This window comes from Symphalangus syndactylus, chromosome 13 (assembly GCF_028878055.3).
Source record: "Symphalangus syndactylus isolate Jambi chromosome 13, NHGRI_mSymSyn1-v2.1_pri, whole genome shotgun sequence".
In the NCBI taxonomy this organism is placed as follows: Eukaryota; Metazoa; Chordata; class Mammalia; order Primates; family Hylobatidae; genus Symphalangus; species Symphalangus syndactylus.
In genome coordinates, this window is record NC_072435.2 from 122,945,760 (window position 1) to 122,964,169 (window position 18,410).

Consider the following 18,410-nt stretch of genomic DNA (forward strand, 5'->3'; position numbering starts at 1 on the left):
TTTGAATAGCCTATCAAATTTGTTTTAGCATAAACAAAATCTCTCAAGCCTTGTTTTTCACTGGTCTACAAAATATTTTATGGTATTAAGCAATTCCAATAGCAAAAGAGCAGCTAAAACATGCTAAAGGTAAATAGATACAGGAGCAGCCATTATTAAAGTTCAATTTCCATGAAATGGTACTTGAATTATAAAAGAAAGGAGAAATAAATCCAAAAATAGACTGCAAACTAGAACGAAAAATCTGGAGATGTTTCATTTTTTAAAAAAAGTTTGCACTTGATACGTTAAACCTTGGCATGCAGGTAGAAAGCTGAATGACTGAACTCCAGGTAGAGCAAAGAGTCTAAATAACACAGGATATACCCGAAAAATGAGGGCTATTTCAGAAAAAGCAAACACTCTTTGAGAATGAATTTACCGGAGATGCAAAGAGGTTCCCCAGAGAGATATAAACAGCTTAAAATAAATTACCAGTTGATCTTGACACAAAACGAAGCTGTGTAGATAGTTTTTTAAAGTGAGTAATTGGGAACTTGGCTTGTTATCCCGGAAAGACTGCTGATTCAGTGTTAAATGACTCTAAAGCAAAAGGAGAAATAAGGAAAATTTCCCAGGGCTGTGTCTTTTATTACAAAACCCAAACCTATTGAATGGAATGAAATAACGTCTCTTTTATTTTAGCTCAGATTTTCAACTAAATGTTGCAAAGTAACACTGGGTGAATTTAATGCCAATTTTCAAGCCTGAAATTTTCCCATTGTCTCTAGGGCCTTGTTCTTAACAAAAAATATTTGTGCTGAAAATGGACGTTCTGAAAAAGTGAACAATGAAGTCTTAACTCAGGTTTTTATGTTTTTGTCAATTTCAACATTTTTCATTCAATTACATGTAAGAAAAAAGTGAGTTCTATTATATGGGGAAATTTTAATAGACGTAACTAGTTTCCACTAAGACAATATAATACTTTTTAAAATATGAGAATGGCTACTAACATCAAGTTCTGTAAAACAAACAAAAAAAGACAAAAAATCATGAACCTCTGGTGATTATATTTCTGTAAGGGTTTCTCGAAGTCTGACTACAAAATGAAACATTAAAAAAAAGTTGTTTGGGGATCTTCTGCATATTGACATAAAGTCCTATAGAGAGTTGCACAGATGGAGGAAGAAAAAGCGAAATTTCCCAAGAGAAGTAGGAAGACAGATCTGTGAGACAAAGTAGTAGTGTTGACGAGGTGCAATAGTGCATCCCTCCACACAATAGCAACATTGAAGAGGTAATTGTAAAGCTTCTTAAGTCCCATGTAGACCCACTGAGTTTATCCCTTAAACCCCTGCACTTTCAACAAAGGAAACCTCTTCGAATTCTTGAACCAATTGACACTTATTTTACAACGCAATTGCAATAAGTTTGGTTATTCATTCAACAAATATGTATGAATCAATTAATGCCCTGATGCTGTACTAACAAGGTGCCAGGTGAGCAAGATGGACAAGGTCTCTTCCTTCGGGAAGCCTACAGTCTAAAAGTTGTATGGTCTCCCAGGCAAAAAGGTGTTCATAGGAAACAAGAGAGAAGGTATGGAGCCTGAGAGGGGGAAAAAAAGAGTAGGGAGTAACATCACACAGTAGATGGGAGGAACACTACAAAATCAAAAGGGAAACTTTAAAGAATCTATCCTTTGGGGTCATTTAACAAGCGGACGCGCTGCCTAAAACCAATAACTCTGGTAGTGGTCACTGCAGTCCACATTGGTCACAGAGAAATAGTCAGTGCAAATGGGGTGGATCTCTGGCACACACCTGAAAGTTAGCCCGTAGTCTCTCTGTATTAAGATTACAAGAAAGAGGACTGCTTTTAGGCAGCCTTTCCATTAAAACACGGTTGTGATGAAGTTTTGGTATTTAAAAGTATACATTTTTATTATAGTATGGAATTATTCCATTTCAATATTGCTGGAACCCAGGTTTTCTTTTTAAATTTTAAGGTATGTTTAATTGACAAATAATTATACGTATTTATGGGTACATATGATGAGTGATGTTTTGATATGTATAATAATCAGATCAGGGTAATTAGCATATCCACCATTTATCATTTCTTTGTGTTGGGAACGTTCAACATCCTCCTTCTACCTATTTGAAACTCTATAAAAGATTGTTAACTGTAGTCATCCTATAGTGGAATAGAACACTAGAACTTATTCTTCCTATCTGTAATTTTGTATCCTTTAACAAATCTCTTCCTGTCTCCTTGTAATCATCATCCCACACGCGTTTTCTCTTTTTCGTAACAAAAAGAGAAAATTTAGAAAGAAATTTAAAAAAGAAAACCTGTGTTCCAGCATCCTGTGTCAAAGACTACTTCGTTAGAACTCTTTCGATTTCCCATACGATTAGGTCAGTGGCTTTGGGGGAAAAAAAAAATCCAAATGGACTCACCAGGTTAAGATAATAGGATGGAGGAGACAAAGGCTGGAAAATCAGAGCCATCCAGGAGTCCCATGATCTGAAGGCCGTTGACCTGGAGTTCTGGCTAAGGAAGCAAAAGTGGAACTGTCCACATGGAGGCCAGATGGACACTCATTGTTTCCCTAATGTTGGAGATGGCACTAAAGATCCAATAGCATTTCAGAGCAAATTTATAAATGGAAAACAAATCCTAGGAAGGGAGGATTCTTTCCCAGGTATAGGTTTCTAACTGAAAACAATTGGAAACTTAAGTGTGGCAGGCAGACTCCATACAGATATCAAATTCACTAGATTTATTTCTGAAAGTAGAATAATCCCTGAATTGCATCTTCAGAACAAACCTACAGCCTGAGGTGAGCTAAACACTAACTCTGTTATCCACAAAAAGTTCTGAAATTGTAAGATTGCTGTAGGGCAGACAGGGCCCCACCATTACAATATGTAGAACATCATTTCAACTTCTGAAACATTTACTGCTACTTGTCTAAAGCAGAAATGTGAGCAGGGCTAAAACCTCTCTCTGAAATACTCTATGCATTCATATGAAATGTACAAATTTCAGCCCAATGTGCAGGATTGGTCTATATTTTACCAGCCCTGGGATGAGGGTGTATAAAAACCCTCATGTTTGCCATCCCAGACACACAGCTCACTGTGGTCCTTATCGCATTCTGGAGGATGGCTCGTCTCATATTTACTCACCCCTCAGATTGGTGGCAAGTAGCCTTCTTTTTCTGAGATTTCATTAGCATCTCTTTACGATCCAGCATTCCCCATAAGTCTTTTTTTTCCTTTAGGAAAGTAGATAGCAATCACTGCAAGAATTAGTGAAAGTTTTGACTTTCCAGGGGAGGAAAAGGGTGGCTCTTAGAAAAATAAAGTTTCACTCCAATGTGAAACAATGTGTGACTTTAGGAAATTCAAATACTAAAACAGAAGTTAAAGATGGTGGCAGGTTTATAATACACAAGGGTCAATTAACTATATATAATAGTGATTGTTGTTCCTTGGGTCTTTTCTGTATCTATGCTTTTACTTGCTCCAGAAAAGAAACTGAATGCCAAAGTGTATGGGAAAAGAGAGAAGCAGAGGGGAGAGAAGTGGGAGGAAGAAGTGGGAAATACATATCTCTTCTAAAACGTTTTACTTTTAATCTTGTCAATGAAATGCCTATAATCTTTACATTAAAATAATTTTGTGTCGAATCTGTAAATCTTACAAAATCAACTATCTTGCAGTAGTGTATTTTTCACGTTTGCAGGGTATAATTTTTGATGAATTAAGTGACAACAAATACAGCAATAAAATAATAAAAGGAAAGATGCAAAGATAAATAGTCATTTGAGTTTTCAAGGGAAGATGAAGTGTCTTCTCTGGACAAGCCACACAGTTATTTTTTCATTTACTTATTTATGATGTACAACAAGAGGTTTTCATGTGCATATACATAGTGATATTATTACTGCAGGTACATAATTAAACATATCTATTACCTTTCATAGCTACCTGTTACGTGATCATATTATACTCTCTATAGACAATGCAAATATTTGTTATTTAACATGGGGTCATTAATCGTTGTGTGCTGTTAGCAAGTTAATGTGTCCGGAATGTATTCCTTCTGGTGGGTTCTTCGTCTGACTTCAAGAATGAAGCCGCAGACTTTCACGGTGAGTGTTACAGCTCTTAAAGATGGTGTGTGCGGAGTTTGTTCCTTCAGATGCTCAGATGTGTCCAGAGTTTCTTCCTTCTGGTGGGTTCGTGGTCTCCATGACTTCAGGAGTGAAGCTGCAGACCTTTGGAGTGAATGTTGCAACTCTTAAAGGTAGTGCGGACCCAAAGAGTGAGCAGCAGTAAGATTTATTGTGAAGAGGGAAAGAATAAAGCTTCCACAGCGTCAAAGGGTACCCACATTGCCACTGCTGGCTGGGGTGGCCAGCTTTTATTCCCTGATTTGGCCCCACCCACATCCTGTTAATTGGTCCATTTTACAGAGTGCTGAATGGTCCATTTTACAGAGTGCTGATTGGTCCATTTTACAGAGTGCTGATTGGCGTGTTTACAATCCTTTAGCTAGACACAGAGTGCTGATTGGTGCATTTACAATCCTTTAGCTAGACACAAAAGTTCTCCAAGTCCCCGCCCAACCCAGAAGCTCAGCTGTCTTCACCTCTCATTACCTTGAGATTAATTATGATTATTTGTCACAGAAACTCACCCAGCAAACTTGACTTTGGATGGAAAAATACAGTTAGCATGTGTGGTGACTCTTTGCTCTGTTGGTTTACCCTCCAGGGAGCAAAGGCTGGTGACTGCCTTGTCTGAGGTGGATTTGCTTATTCCTTCAGCAGACCAAAGAGTACAGGGAACACACGCCTAGAAAGTGTAGGCAGAAATTAATAAGCACTTGGAGTTTATTTTATTTGTTCTTTTTCCCACCGCCCCCCACCAACCCCCGGTTCTTTTTCTGTCTCCATATAAACCATAGCTTTCACTAAAATTCTGGTTTTGTAGATTAAAGAGAGAGAAAGAGCATGAAAATGTTTATTGTCACAGAGACCCACAACATTGACTTTTTCTGATTAGACAGCAGCAAAATGTAGAGATGTTGACATGATGAAAAGAGAATCTGATAATACCCGCCTCCCGAAGTGCTGGGATTACAGGCGTGAGCCACCGGTCAACATGGTGAAACCCCGTCTCTACTAAAAATACAAAAAAATTAGCTGGGCATGGTGGCACGCGCCTGTAATCCCAGCTACTCAGGAGGCTGAGGCAGGAGAATCGCTTGAACCCAGGAGGCAGAGGTTGCAGTGAGCAGAGATTGCACCACTGCACTCCAGCCTGGGCAAAAGAGTGAGACTCCATCTAAAAGAAAAAAAAAAAAACAACCAAACAAACAAACAAAAAACCCACAAAACTTGAATAAGGGAACTTCTTTGAAACTTGGCATTTTTCTGGGAGGTGATGATGTAAAGTCTGTATCTTATATCTACAAGGTTAACTTTGAGAGGGTTGGAGGGTCAAGCTAGAGTTTTACTTCCTGTCTGGTGAACTCCTATGCATGCTTCAAGAACCGTAAAGTATTTCCCCTATTGGGAAGTTTTACTGCAGATGCTAAGCCTCCAAAGCTTGAATGAGAAGAAAAAAATATCAGTTGCTCCAGAGAACTGAGGAATAATAAAGGAAATGGGTCATGGCCAGATGGAAAGGATATTCCTTCAGCAAGGCGAGCCCCTTAGGAGAAGCTGGCAGGGCTAGACCAGATCAGCTTGAGGGCTTCACTTGGCAGCAAGTACGTGCTGGGCCCCAGCTGAGAGAGCAGTACTGCAGAGTTGACACCGCTTGGCACAGCCCTCGGCCAGTGACAAACAGGAGCGGGAGGACATGTGCCTTGCTTCCTCACCCCTCGGGCAACAGTTCAGAGATGTGCCCTGCACCTTCTCATGGAAGGGCTCAGCGGGATTGGGTCGCAGTTGCTCACAGCAGTAAACGGCTCATAATATACTTTGTGTCATCATGAAATTGTGTCCCAAATGGACTCTGGATGCTCAAGGTCTGGTTTCAGCATCTATTTCCAGGGGATCTCAGCCGAAGATGTTACTGTCTAAACGTTTAATAAAGTTCCCGAAATCATGAAATACTTGGGGTAAAGAAGTGTTTATGTAGGTGTCTGTGTGTCTGTGTGTGCATATGTGTGTTTGTGAATCTGTGTGTGTGTGCATGTGTGTGTATGTATGTGTGCATATGCATGTGTGTGTATGTATGTGTGCATATGCATGTGTGTGTTTGTGTGTGTCTGTGTATGTGTGTGCATGTGTGTTTGTGTGCGTATTTGTGTGTGTCTGTGTGTATGTATTGTGTGTATATGTGTGTCTGTGTGTGTTTGCATATTTGTGTATGTATTTATGTGTGTCTGTGTGTGTATATGTGTGTTTGTGTGTATCTGTGTATGTGCGTGCATGTGTGTTTGTGTGTGTAAGTGGGTTTGTGTGTCTGTGTGGGTATGTGTGTGCATCTGTGTGTGTATATGTGTTTGTGTATGGGTGTCTGTGTGTATGTGTGTCTATGTGTGTGTCTGTGTGTATATGTGTGTGTGTCTGTGTATGTGTATATCTGTGTTTGTGCATGTCTGTGTGTGTGTGCATAAATGTGTTTGCAGGTCTGTGTGAGTATATGTGTGCATGTGTGTGTCTGTGTGTGTATGTGGGTGTATATGTGTGTGTGTCTGTGTGGATATGTGTGTGTGTCTGTGTATGTGTGGCATAAGTGTGTTTGTGTGTGTGGGTATGTGTGTTTGTGTGTCTGCATATGTGTGTTTGTGTGTAATGTAATGAAGGTGTTTAATTTCATTTCAGGATTAAACTGGACAGAACGGGGGCAGCCCTCACCACACAGCAGCATGTAAACTGCTGGGAATTGACGGGAATTGGTGAGAATCATGGCCTGGGGGTACTTCCACCTTCTGCCAGGCTTGGTGTGGCCTCTTCACATAGGCTGCCATCAGAAGGGACCCCTGGCTAAGGCTTCTTGGTGAGATTTACAGACATTGGGAGTCTTACTAGTAAAGACGGAGTAATTTTACAGTGAAGATAATGTCTCACACATCAGTTACGCCAGTCGTCTAAATCTCTGTACTTTCATGGTAGAGCTCAATCCATAGACACTGAAATTAGGAACTACTGTGACATTCCTGCTACAAATATAGAACTGAAGTTTGAGGAAGTTAAAAAATCTGCAGTAGGTCAGGCGTAAGGGCAGAGCTGGGGTCTTACCCAAGCCTTAGAAGCCACTGTTCTCAGAAACGCCAAGATGTTGAGTCTGTTGACTGGGCCTTGTGAGGTCGGGCTGATGTCATTTTCTGACCACTTCATGCCGTCCAATCTGAGGATTTCTATCATCCCAGGGCTGAAAGTTTATTTTTCACTTTTGCATTTTCTGAAACAAATAAAAAATATATTAGCTGTAATATTTTCTCCCCACATTGTGTATAAGCATTCATCAGTCTTTTCCTCAACGATGCAGTTTGCTGCATTAGAAATGCTTAAGTTCAGACCTTGAATTATGCTCTGTGAATGGTGGCTTTCTCGGGGGGCGGGGTGGAAATGCTACCAGGTGGCAGAGGACATGAGCCTGCAAAGTGCGTCCTGGCCCTCAGAGTCACGTCTTGCTGATCTCCAGCCCCAGAGCAGGGTTCCTCTGGCCCATTCCTGGCTGCAGGCTCTGGTTCCTCTTGGCAGTTGCAGTCCCAGGCCAGAACCTAGGGTTTGGTGAGTGGAACATCCTGGTTACCTATCACAGTAGAACTAAGCTGATGCTGTGGCTTGGATTAGCAACAGTCACTAAAAGGTTTTATGAAACCCTGCAATCCTGTTCAACATTCAATAAAACAAAAGCGCAGTGCTTCCGGGCTGCATTGTAAAGTGTTTTAACCTCAATGGAACCCCTAAAGCAGTGCTTTAAATAATAATTTAAATTGAATGATTGAGATTTGTAGCCCCGCTAGATTTTCCATTTCTTCACCAAAACTTACTCTATTTTCGAAACAGGATGTTCTTTCCTTTCTAATGGGAAAAACCCCAAATACCACAACAATTTGAGCAACAAGTTATGAAACAAAGCCCTGTTCTTCTTGTTAGTTCAGTTGTGCATCACAAGACAACATTTATGTGACTTTAATGGATTTATTGGAAGTTTTGCAGGAGACAAGAGAATGACTCTTCAATTATTGTGACAATGCATTTGTTGCCATTAGTATCTGCAAATTGACGTCGTGTGTGACATCGGTAAGACTGAACGGCCTATCCTAGGAGGGGCTCAGTACTAGATGTGGTACCTGAATGGCAACCAGTTCCTTCCTCACAATGACTTTGCCTTTTCTAAAGGCTGGAAAAATACATTGTGGTTGGTATAGCCTATCCACAGCAGGCTATCTCACAGACCCATCTCACACTTAGGTCTATTCTGGTCATATTTGTGATGTGAACTTGAGAATTCAAAAGTACATTCTTCTGTTTGTCACCTGGATAAAGTCTACCTATATAGCAAGGAGGAAAAAGAAGGCATAGGAGACAGAAAGTGCTCTCCATTGATTTTTAGGTACATCCACACCTTGGCTCTACCTTCCATCTCTTTCTTGGAATAAATCATTCCTTTTAGATTGAACTACTTGGAGATATTTCCTGTCCCTTGTAATCAAATAACCTGAAACAAGAATATAGCAGATCCTGGACTAAGGTAATAGGTGAAAACCAGGTAAATCTAGTCAATGAAAATACAGCCAGAGCAATGATGATTTTGCCATTGCATAATAAAACTTCTTCCCTAAAATTCATGAATATTTGTACAATAAAATATTTTCCCTTGGTTTGCAACGACTCAGTAACCCACATTTTGAAAAAAGGAAGGCACTTACAAAACTATCTTGTTTCATGACCCACCCTCTTCAGCAAGTCAGCAATAGACAACATTCCTGACTTTGATGGATATTTGTTTTGCTGACATTTTTCCAGGGACTGTCTTGCCTCCAGTAAGTTGATTCCTGGAGTATAAAGCTAACTAAATGTGTCTAGATGGTCCTCCAACTCAGAAAGCCACATGTACGCCTCCTGCCTCCTGTCTCCTGCCAGTTATTGTATAGAAAGGTGGTCTATGTGTGGTTCTTGGTTAGATGGGGTCAACGTGAGTGTTCAGTGGTGCCAGCACCAGTAGCCATGTCTTAGCCATATTATCCTGGTGAAGTTTATGGTTGTATTGCTAAACTACGCAGGCCCTCTTGGCTCCTGCTAATTCTCTGAGCCGTAGTTTACTTTGCTTTTCTGTAAATTCTAAGAGTCTAATCCATTTTGTGTTTATTTTGTCTTATGCCAGTTTCTGTTAGATTAAAAATCAAACAAGCAAACAACAATGACAAATGAGACCACCCCTGGATGAGACACGGACAGGGAGCTTCACTCTTCCTGAATCTGCTTTCACTGGCAGAGAGCTCATTAGCTCCCAGGGCAGTCTGGTCCAGTTTTGGAAAGCTTTTGTGATATTGTTATTTTAATCTTAATTTCTAGAAACCCACAAAATAAGTATTTTTTTTCAATTATTAGCTCCAAGTTTCCTGAATAGTTTGAAATTACATAAATTTGAGCATGTATCTCTGAAAGAAGAGAAAGAAGGGTGGGATAAATACTTTAAATAGGCAAACAATTCTACCACCATTCTACTCAACCAACACCTCTCAGTGAGCATGAAGTCAGTGAAGCCTCCTCCAAAGGTCAGAAATTTTTTTATTTTTTATTTTTTTGCTACCACTTGGCCCTCAATGCCAGTACTCTTCTGCGTTTAGAGCTCAGCTACAGAAACAGTGATTTGCCTCAACACTGGATGGGAAGAGGGTTGGGCTGGGCTTTGTCGGAGATTAGAGAGGTTTCCAAAGAAGTTTTTGATTACTTCCATTTTTTGCCTTCAATGCTGACAAGTTTTACCCTCTCCCCACCGGGATTCCTTGATTCTAATGAGGGTCCCCTCCTCAGCTCTCCCTCTCCATTTGTTCCAGGCACTTCATGATCAATATCCCTCACACTCCAGTGAGTGGATGCACCACAAGCAATCATTTCAGATGCTCAGGGTCAGCCATCTCTAATATCTCCCCTCAGAGCTACCCATTGCTTCCCCTAAATTAGCTTAATATTGTGTTTTTAAAAAATGGAATTACAGCTGATGATAGTGCTGGGTTTTGGTGGATTATTTGTTGAGTGTGTGTTTGTGTGTGTGTGCGTCGTCAGCTGTGCTCACTGATAAGAAAAAAATAGGCCACCTGGCCGTTTGTTTAGCAAAACTCCTAAAAACCCTATGTAGAGCCAATCCTTGAGCTGAGTCCAGGAACATCAGGATACTCCTCCGATTACGGCTATTGACACCTATTATTTAATTGGCAGTGATGATGGGCACAGTCTATGCTAAGCACGCTTACTTTACCTCATTTATTCCCTAAGTCACATCCATGAGATAGTGCTATAACTGTTCCATGTTATAAATCAGAAGCTAGGCTTTGAGGGGTTGGATAACCATGCCTAGGTTACACAGCTGTAAGTTTTCAAGAGTCAAAAATTAACCTACTTCTCCATAATCCTCCATAATCCTCTCTTAGCCCAGGAGCTCCAACTCAAATGCACACAGGGGCCAGGTGGTGACAGGTGGGAATTAGAGGAGGAAGACAGTGTCAGAGGCCAGCCTGAGGTCTGAAGCCCCTTCTCAGCTCCTGCTAATGAATTCTATGGCCATGAGATCCCTGTGACCAGATCATCCTATTCTTCAAGAAAGCCCAGAAATTTAAGTTTTACTCTGGTACCTTTTAAAGTTTAAATGTTGGTACCACAATTTACCACAGAAAAGAGAATGAAGACAAAAGAAAGGAAAATAAAATAAAATGAAGATATTAGAAAAAATAAAATTATGTAAAGAAGATTCAGCATACTTAGAGTTGCATTTGGCCATCAGCTCCAATCTGCCAGGCCTGGGTTACAGCCCTTGCCCGAGGCCAGGGAGGGACCAGGTATCCTTTATTTGTCAAGGTGTCCACTGTACATTGCACAGAGCCTGGCACATGGGAGGTGCTCATTAACACATGTGGAATGTATGAGCGCAAGAAAGATGGTGAATATGACAATGAGTAATTGCAGGGTAGAAATTCAAGCACGTTCATCAGCAGCTATCCTGGGAATTCCATGGCACGTTCTGTTCTCTAAGCACAGCTATTCCAACTACAGATGGCCAAGATTGATCGTTCTCTCAAGGGCATGGCAGAATCGTTTGGCACTGGGTCTTTTTATGTTAATTTAAATTTCTTTCACATTTTGCCTATTGTGCTAAAGCGCATTTACAAAGAAAGCAATAAACAGATGTCTCTCAGCACCAAAGAGCTTTAATCTTTCACACAACTTTAATTTCATTTTCCTGTTTAATACTCATCAGTAAATATTGTGAAATAAAGACTTCAGTCCAAATAATCCAATTTTACTGGAAACTCTGAAGAGTTGATACTGAGGACACACCAGCTTGACCAAGCTAAATGAGTCACGCAGCCACTATTTAAAATGTGTTCTGTGGCCAAATGATTGTCCAAAAATTCATCCAAAGAAAATGTATTCAAAAGAGACTTTTATTGAGTTCATCCAAGCATAAAAGAGCAGTAAGAACAAGAAAGGCTCAGCATTGACCTTGGCATGACCTTGTGACCACCATGTTGGTGTCTCAATGCCAGTGCTCAGGGAATATTGGGGATATCCCTGCTGTCCCTCTGGATAAGATAATACATTCAGGACCATTGGTCTGTAGATAAGGGAGTCCCACGATGAAATTTCTACAGAGGCCAGGAAGGAATATGAATGAGTAAGAATGCTGGGGAATTTTCTTCAGGATACATTTTTTGGGATATTAAGCACATAGCCATCTCTTTCACTTTCATAACAATAAATTCTGAGGTCTCCCCCTTTTCTGGAAGCAACTGGTTCTCTTCATCTTGTTTTTGTTTATTCCTTTTTGATAAATACATGAAACAGGAAATACTTCACTTTTTTCTTAACTCTATTACTAGAAGTAAATAAAATGGCAGAGTCATGATAGTGAATGCAATCCACACCAACATAGTATTAGACGGTAAACAATGGTGTGAAATGTCCTTCAAAAGTCAGCATCCATAGGATTAGACACTAAGGGATGGCATGGATTGCCCTTCTAAAGTCAGCAGCCTCTCTTTGTGTTCCACAGATTTTTACCAGACAGAAACAAGTGTCAGTGGGATCAGAACTTCTACAATTTCCAGAGAAAACTAAAATCTGGACTTTTACGTAAAATATTGTGAATTTTAAATGTTGCCAATAATTCACTTTTTTAAAACACTTCCTGACAGAACAGGACCACTCACATAAAACACATGGTACCTTTGTAGTGATTTTCTTTCTGAGCATGGCTAACTTACTTGATGCGCATATCTGAAGAAAGCATATTTTATTCTAATGCTTGCTCACTCATTCATCCATGTATTCATTCCAAAAATATTTACTGACCAGAGCTCTGCAACATACACCCTGCCAAGAAGAACAAGAATGGGCTTCACATCAGTGCCCTCAAAAGCTCTTATTTTGGTTAGGGACAAAGTAATGAAGCAGGTGCCCGTTGTATGGGGCAGGGACTGCCGATAGGGTGAGCACAGGGATGAGCAAGTGATGGATGGGGAAGCTACCGCCCCACTTGGAGAACCAGTGTTGGCCTTCATGGGCAGGCCAAGCCAGTAGGACCATCTGAACTTCCTGGAAATTTAAATTTTCGATACACTGAAACTGGAGGAATGAAGGTTATCTTCTATTCTAGCTATTTTCACACAGAAAAGGAAAGAGAAGAAGAAGAAGTCATAGTAGCAGCAGAAAGCCATAAAAGAGGAATCTTATCTCACTTGTATTGGAGGTGGTTTATGGGAAGCCGGGGAAGAATAGAAAGAAAAATGCGCAGGAGGTGACACCTGTAATCCCAGCGCTTTGAGAGGCCGAGACGGGCAGACCACCTGAGGTCAGGAGTTCAAGACCAGCCTGACCAACATGGAGAAACCCCATCTCTACTAAAATACAAAAATAAATAAATAAATTAGCCAGGCATGGTGGTGGGCGCCTATATTCTCAGCTCCTCGGGAGGCTGAGGCAGGAGAATTGCTTGAACCCAGGGGGCAGAGGTTGCAGTGAGCTGAGATCATGTCACTGCACTCTAGCCTGGGCAAAAGAGCACAGAGCGAGACTGCCTCTCATAATAAAAAAAGGAAAGAAAAGAAAAATGCCTGCTTTGTATCATAAGCTGGACTACTGGGCAGTCACTGCACAAGTCGTATGTTACTTTCTTAGCAATCGAAAACAGGCTAAAAGAATTCTCAGCTGTTAAAAGACAGGATATAGGTGTTCCTTCACTCGCTCACTCACTCATCAGCAAATATTGATAGGACAGACTCTAGGTGCTCATTTTTGTTCTAGGTAAAAGTGATGGATGCACCAAAACAGCAACAACAAGATACTTCCTTCATGAAATTATGAAATCTACAGTCTAGTGAGGAGACATGGGAAATAAAAATACCGAAAATAAACAGATATGGAAGTTTCAAATAAAGACTAAAGAAGCAGGTGATGCATGGACACAGGGAGGGGAACCCCACACTGGGACCTGAGGGGGTGGGGTGGGGTGAGGGAGAGGATTAGGAAAAATAGGTAATTCATGCTGGGCTTAACATCTCTGTGATGGATTGATAGGTGCAGCAAACCACAATGGCACACGTTTACCTATATAACAAACCTGCACATCCTGCACGTGTACTCCAGAACTTAAAATTTTTTTAAAAAGTCAGTTATATTTATGGATTTTATAATATTAAACCATTCTTGTATTTCTATGATCAGAAAAAAAAAAGAAAGTAAAAGAAGCAAGTGATGTAGTGGAAGGTGGCTGGGCCACTTTGGAAGAGTAGCCAGACAGATCCTCTCTGAGGGGACATGTGAGGGTGGACCTGCGTGATGAGCAGGAACCAGCAAGATGACTGTCAGAGTGAGGATGTGCCGGGCATGGGAAACAGCAAGTGTAAAGAAGGGAAGACGCTTGGCATGTGGGTGGAGTAGCTGGAGGGACAGCGTGGCCTGCGGGCAGGGTGCAGCTGGGAGAGGGGTGGGGAGAAGCTACAGGGGGCCAAATCAGAGAGACTACCACATCCTGAGTATTTGAGTGGTGAGCACGTAAGAGACATCAAAAGCCTGGCTACTTTGGTGCTATAGAACAAGACGACATGGTTCTGACTTTCTTGGAGCTTAACACTCTAGAGAGGCAGAGCAAAACCACAGAAAGCAAAACACAGGTTTAGAAGAAGCACCCTTGGTTTCTTCCCATCACGCTTCCCTGTTGGGAATGCCCCACCACTCATGGGCGTGAAAGGTGCCCTTGACCTCGTCATGCAGCCACAGCTGATTGGACCAGGAGTGAACACCTCACCCGGGCAGGGCCAATCAACATCCCTCCTCTCCCTGAAGTGTGAAAGAGCCCATGGTCCATGAGCTGCAGGGAGCTGAAGTGAAAATCACTCGACTAGGTTTCGGGAGCCCTGAGGCAGCCAGGGTCTAGGGCAAGTGGAGAGAGGGAACTTAGAAGTTGGAAAATAATAATAATATTAATATTATTAGACATTGGGGTCCCAAGCTGAAATTCCTACAGGGGCCAGGAAGGAAGACGACTCATTAATTGCTTACTTATGACAATACCTGGTTAAATTATTTTAAATGCGCTAGCACATTGAATCCTCACAACAGTCTTGGAAGAACTATCGTATTCCCATTTTACAAAAGATAAAACTGAGGGACAGTTTGAAAATGGAGCCAAGATATAGAAATAAATGTAATAAAGTACCATTTGGCCCTAGAAATAGAGACAGAAAGATTGGCTACTAAAAATCCAACCTCCCAGTGATGTCAAGTTTTGTTCAAGAGAGTATCAATACTCTACTCCTCAAGAGGTTCTGTTTTCTATGGTATCTCCCCATTAAGCAAACAGGCCATGGCTAGGTCACCTTCTTGGCTGTTTTCCTGGCCTTCAAGGATGTTTACTGATTTGCTAACAGTCTTCATTCTAAACCCATTGAGGGCCTGTGGCTCCTGTGAGTTGAGGTTTGTTTGGTACCATATTCCTTTTTTCAAGACTGTCAAGAAAAAGAAATCTTTATTCTTCATGTCCAACTGCCATCCGTGGTCCTTACCCTACCATGCCACAGTGGATGTAAGCGTAAATTTCAAGATAGTTTTCTGGACTATCTCATTAAAGAAGGTCCAACCTAACAATATTTTTCAAGCCTTCTTACTCCAATATTTAATAGGCATACTGTCTATGCCACAAGAGTGTTATCACCACTAACTTGTGTTCTTGAAGTATTTAAAGAAATATCCTCTCAGGGGAAAAAAATGCATGTGGTTACCTTTGGCCTTAAGTGTGATTATGTGGGGAAACCCTGTGACTGGTCATCTGTTGGCAGCATTTTAGTACAACAGCCCTATAAAGAAGACAGCACAGTTAATGTTAGTTTGGTAGCACAACAGTCACTTCTTCCTGTTGCTTGTTGTAGCAAGTGATGCATGGTGGCATGAGAAATCATGTGAGGGAGAAATTAACATGGGCTGAATTTTGGCTTTTTACAAATTTAATGAAAGCAAACCCAAGGACCAAAGAAACTCAACAAACTCTGAAAACAAGAACATATTTCACAACAAAGAACCTTACCATGGATAAACAAAGTCATTTAATTATGATAAAGACTTTAATAATGATAAAGAGGAAAATTCCTCAAAAGAACAATATTTCTACACATGCATGTGCTTGATTAAAGATCTCCAAAATACATGAAGCAAAACTTACAAAACTACAAGGAGAAATAAACAAATACACAATTCTGGTTAATAATTTTTAGAACAAAGAGGAAGGATAACAGCAAAGATATAGAAGACCTGAACAACAATATCAATCAAGTAGACCTGAGAATGTTCCACCCAGTATTATCAGAATATATAATCTTTTCAAGTGCATAAAAACACGTACTAAATTAAACTATATTCTGGACCATAAACAAATCGTAATAAATCTGAAATGATTCCTGTCATACAAACAAATGTTCCCAGCAAACAGCAAAAAGATATCTTGAAAATCCACCAAATTGTCAGACCATAAGTAGCACTCTTATAAATAATGCACAGATCAAAGAAAAAACTGAAAGGGAAATTAGAAAGTATTTTGAACTAAATGAAACTGAAACCGTAATTTATCAAAATGTGTGTGATGTCACTAAAGCAGGACTTAGGTGGACAAATTATAGCACATGCTCCCCAAATTAGAACATTTGTGAAAAAAGATTTCAAAGCAATAATTTTAGCTTTCCACCTTAAGAAAAAATTTTAAAAAGTGATCATTATGGAACCAAAAGCTAGTTCATTCAGATTTTTTAAATGGTTAAACTTCTAGCCAAACTCATTAGGAACAATAAAAAAGAAAGACAGAAAAAGAAGATACAAATTGCCAGTAGCAAGAATAAAAGAGGTTAAATGATACATATTCTTGAAATATTCAAAAGATAATAAAAGGAAATTATGAATAACTCTAACAAAAAATATAATGAGTTGGATGAAATTGACACATAACTCCTAAGGCATGTGCTGACAAAACTTACTGAAGAAAATCATATTCTTGGAATCACCACATGTGATTATATAACTGTAGGTGTTAAAGGTAAACATCTCACAAACAACATTCGAGGTACAGATTATTTCACTGGATAATTCTACCAAGTAAGTAATACAGAAATAACATAAGTCATACTCAAACATGCAAACTCTTCTAAAAAGTTGCAAAGAAAAGAATTCCAAACTCATTATACAAGGCCAGTATTACCCTGATAACAAAATGAAAGACATTAGAGAAAAAGAAAGAATACTAATATACTTCATGAAACAGACAAATGCTAAACAAAATTTAATCAAGTATCATCCAACAACATAGATGAATATAACATCGTGGCCAAGTATGTTTTCTTTGTAGAATACAAGATTTACTTAACATTTGAAAATCACTTTATTAGGGTAAAAAGACATATTACCATCTCAGTAGGTGTAGAGAAAACATTTGAGAAAATTCAGTCCTCTCCCCTAAGAGAAAACTCTCAAGAACTGCAATAGAAGAAAAGTTTCTTAACTTGATAAGGGGTATCTGTGAAAACATACACATAACATCATACTTAATGGTGAAAGAATTAATGTTTTTACCCTAAGATCAGAAACAACAAGTGATGTTAATTATTACTACTTTTATTCAATATTTTACTGACTGTTCTGGCCAGTGCAATATTGCCTAAATTTGTAAGTAAAAAAGTAAATATATATATATATATATATATTAAATAAATGCATGAATTTTAAATAGTTATATAGTTTAGAAAGACATAAAACTATTTTTATTCACAGATGGCATAATGGTATATACAGAAAATGTGATGAAATCTATAAAAACATTACCAGAACTAATAATTAGGTTAAATAATACTGCAGGATACATGGTCAGTATACAGAAACCAATTATATTTACTATCAACAAAAACGAATAATCATGAAATAGACAATTTTTGAAAATGCCATTTACCATACCAACAACAAAAATATGAAATATTTAGGGCTAAATATAACAAAAGATGTGCAAAACCTGCACATTGACTACAACAACACATTGCTCAGATGAATCAAGGAGTAGCTAAATTCCTTAATTTCATGCCACTCATGGGCATGAAAAGTGCCTTTGATCCCGTCATGCAGCCAGAGCTGATTGGACCAGGAATGAACACTTGACCCAGGTGGGGCCAATGAATTTCCTCCTCTCCTTGAAGTGGGAAATAACCCCTGGTCCATGAGCTGCAGGGAGCTGTCATGAAAATCATACAGACGCTTGTAATGCTCAGGGGTAGAAGCATTCAATGTTGTTAACATGTCAATCATGCCTAAATTGATGTATAGATTCAGTGCAATCCAATTCAAACATCAAGTAGATGTTTTAGAGAAACCTCAAAATTCAAAAAGGAATTGAAAGGATCTAAAACAGTAAAAATAACATTGAAAAAGAACACATTTAGAGAAACTTATTTCAACACTTATCACGAAGGTACAACAATGAAAACAGTGTAGTGTCACTGTTAAGAGTGGCAAATAGATAAATGGAACACAACAGAAACTCCAGAAATAAACATTCACATAATGGATGCCTGATTTCTAACAACGTAGCATGAACAATTTAGTGGAGAATAAAAGACGATAGTTTCAAAAAATGGTTCTATAAACATTAGATATTCATATGTAAAAAATAACTCTGATGCATATCTTTTATAAAATAACT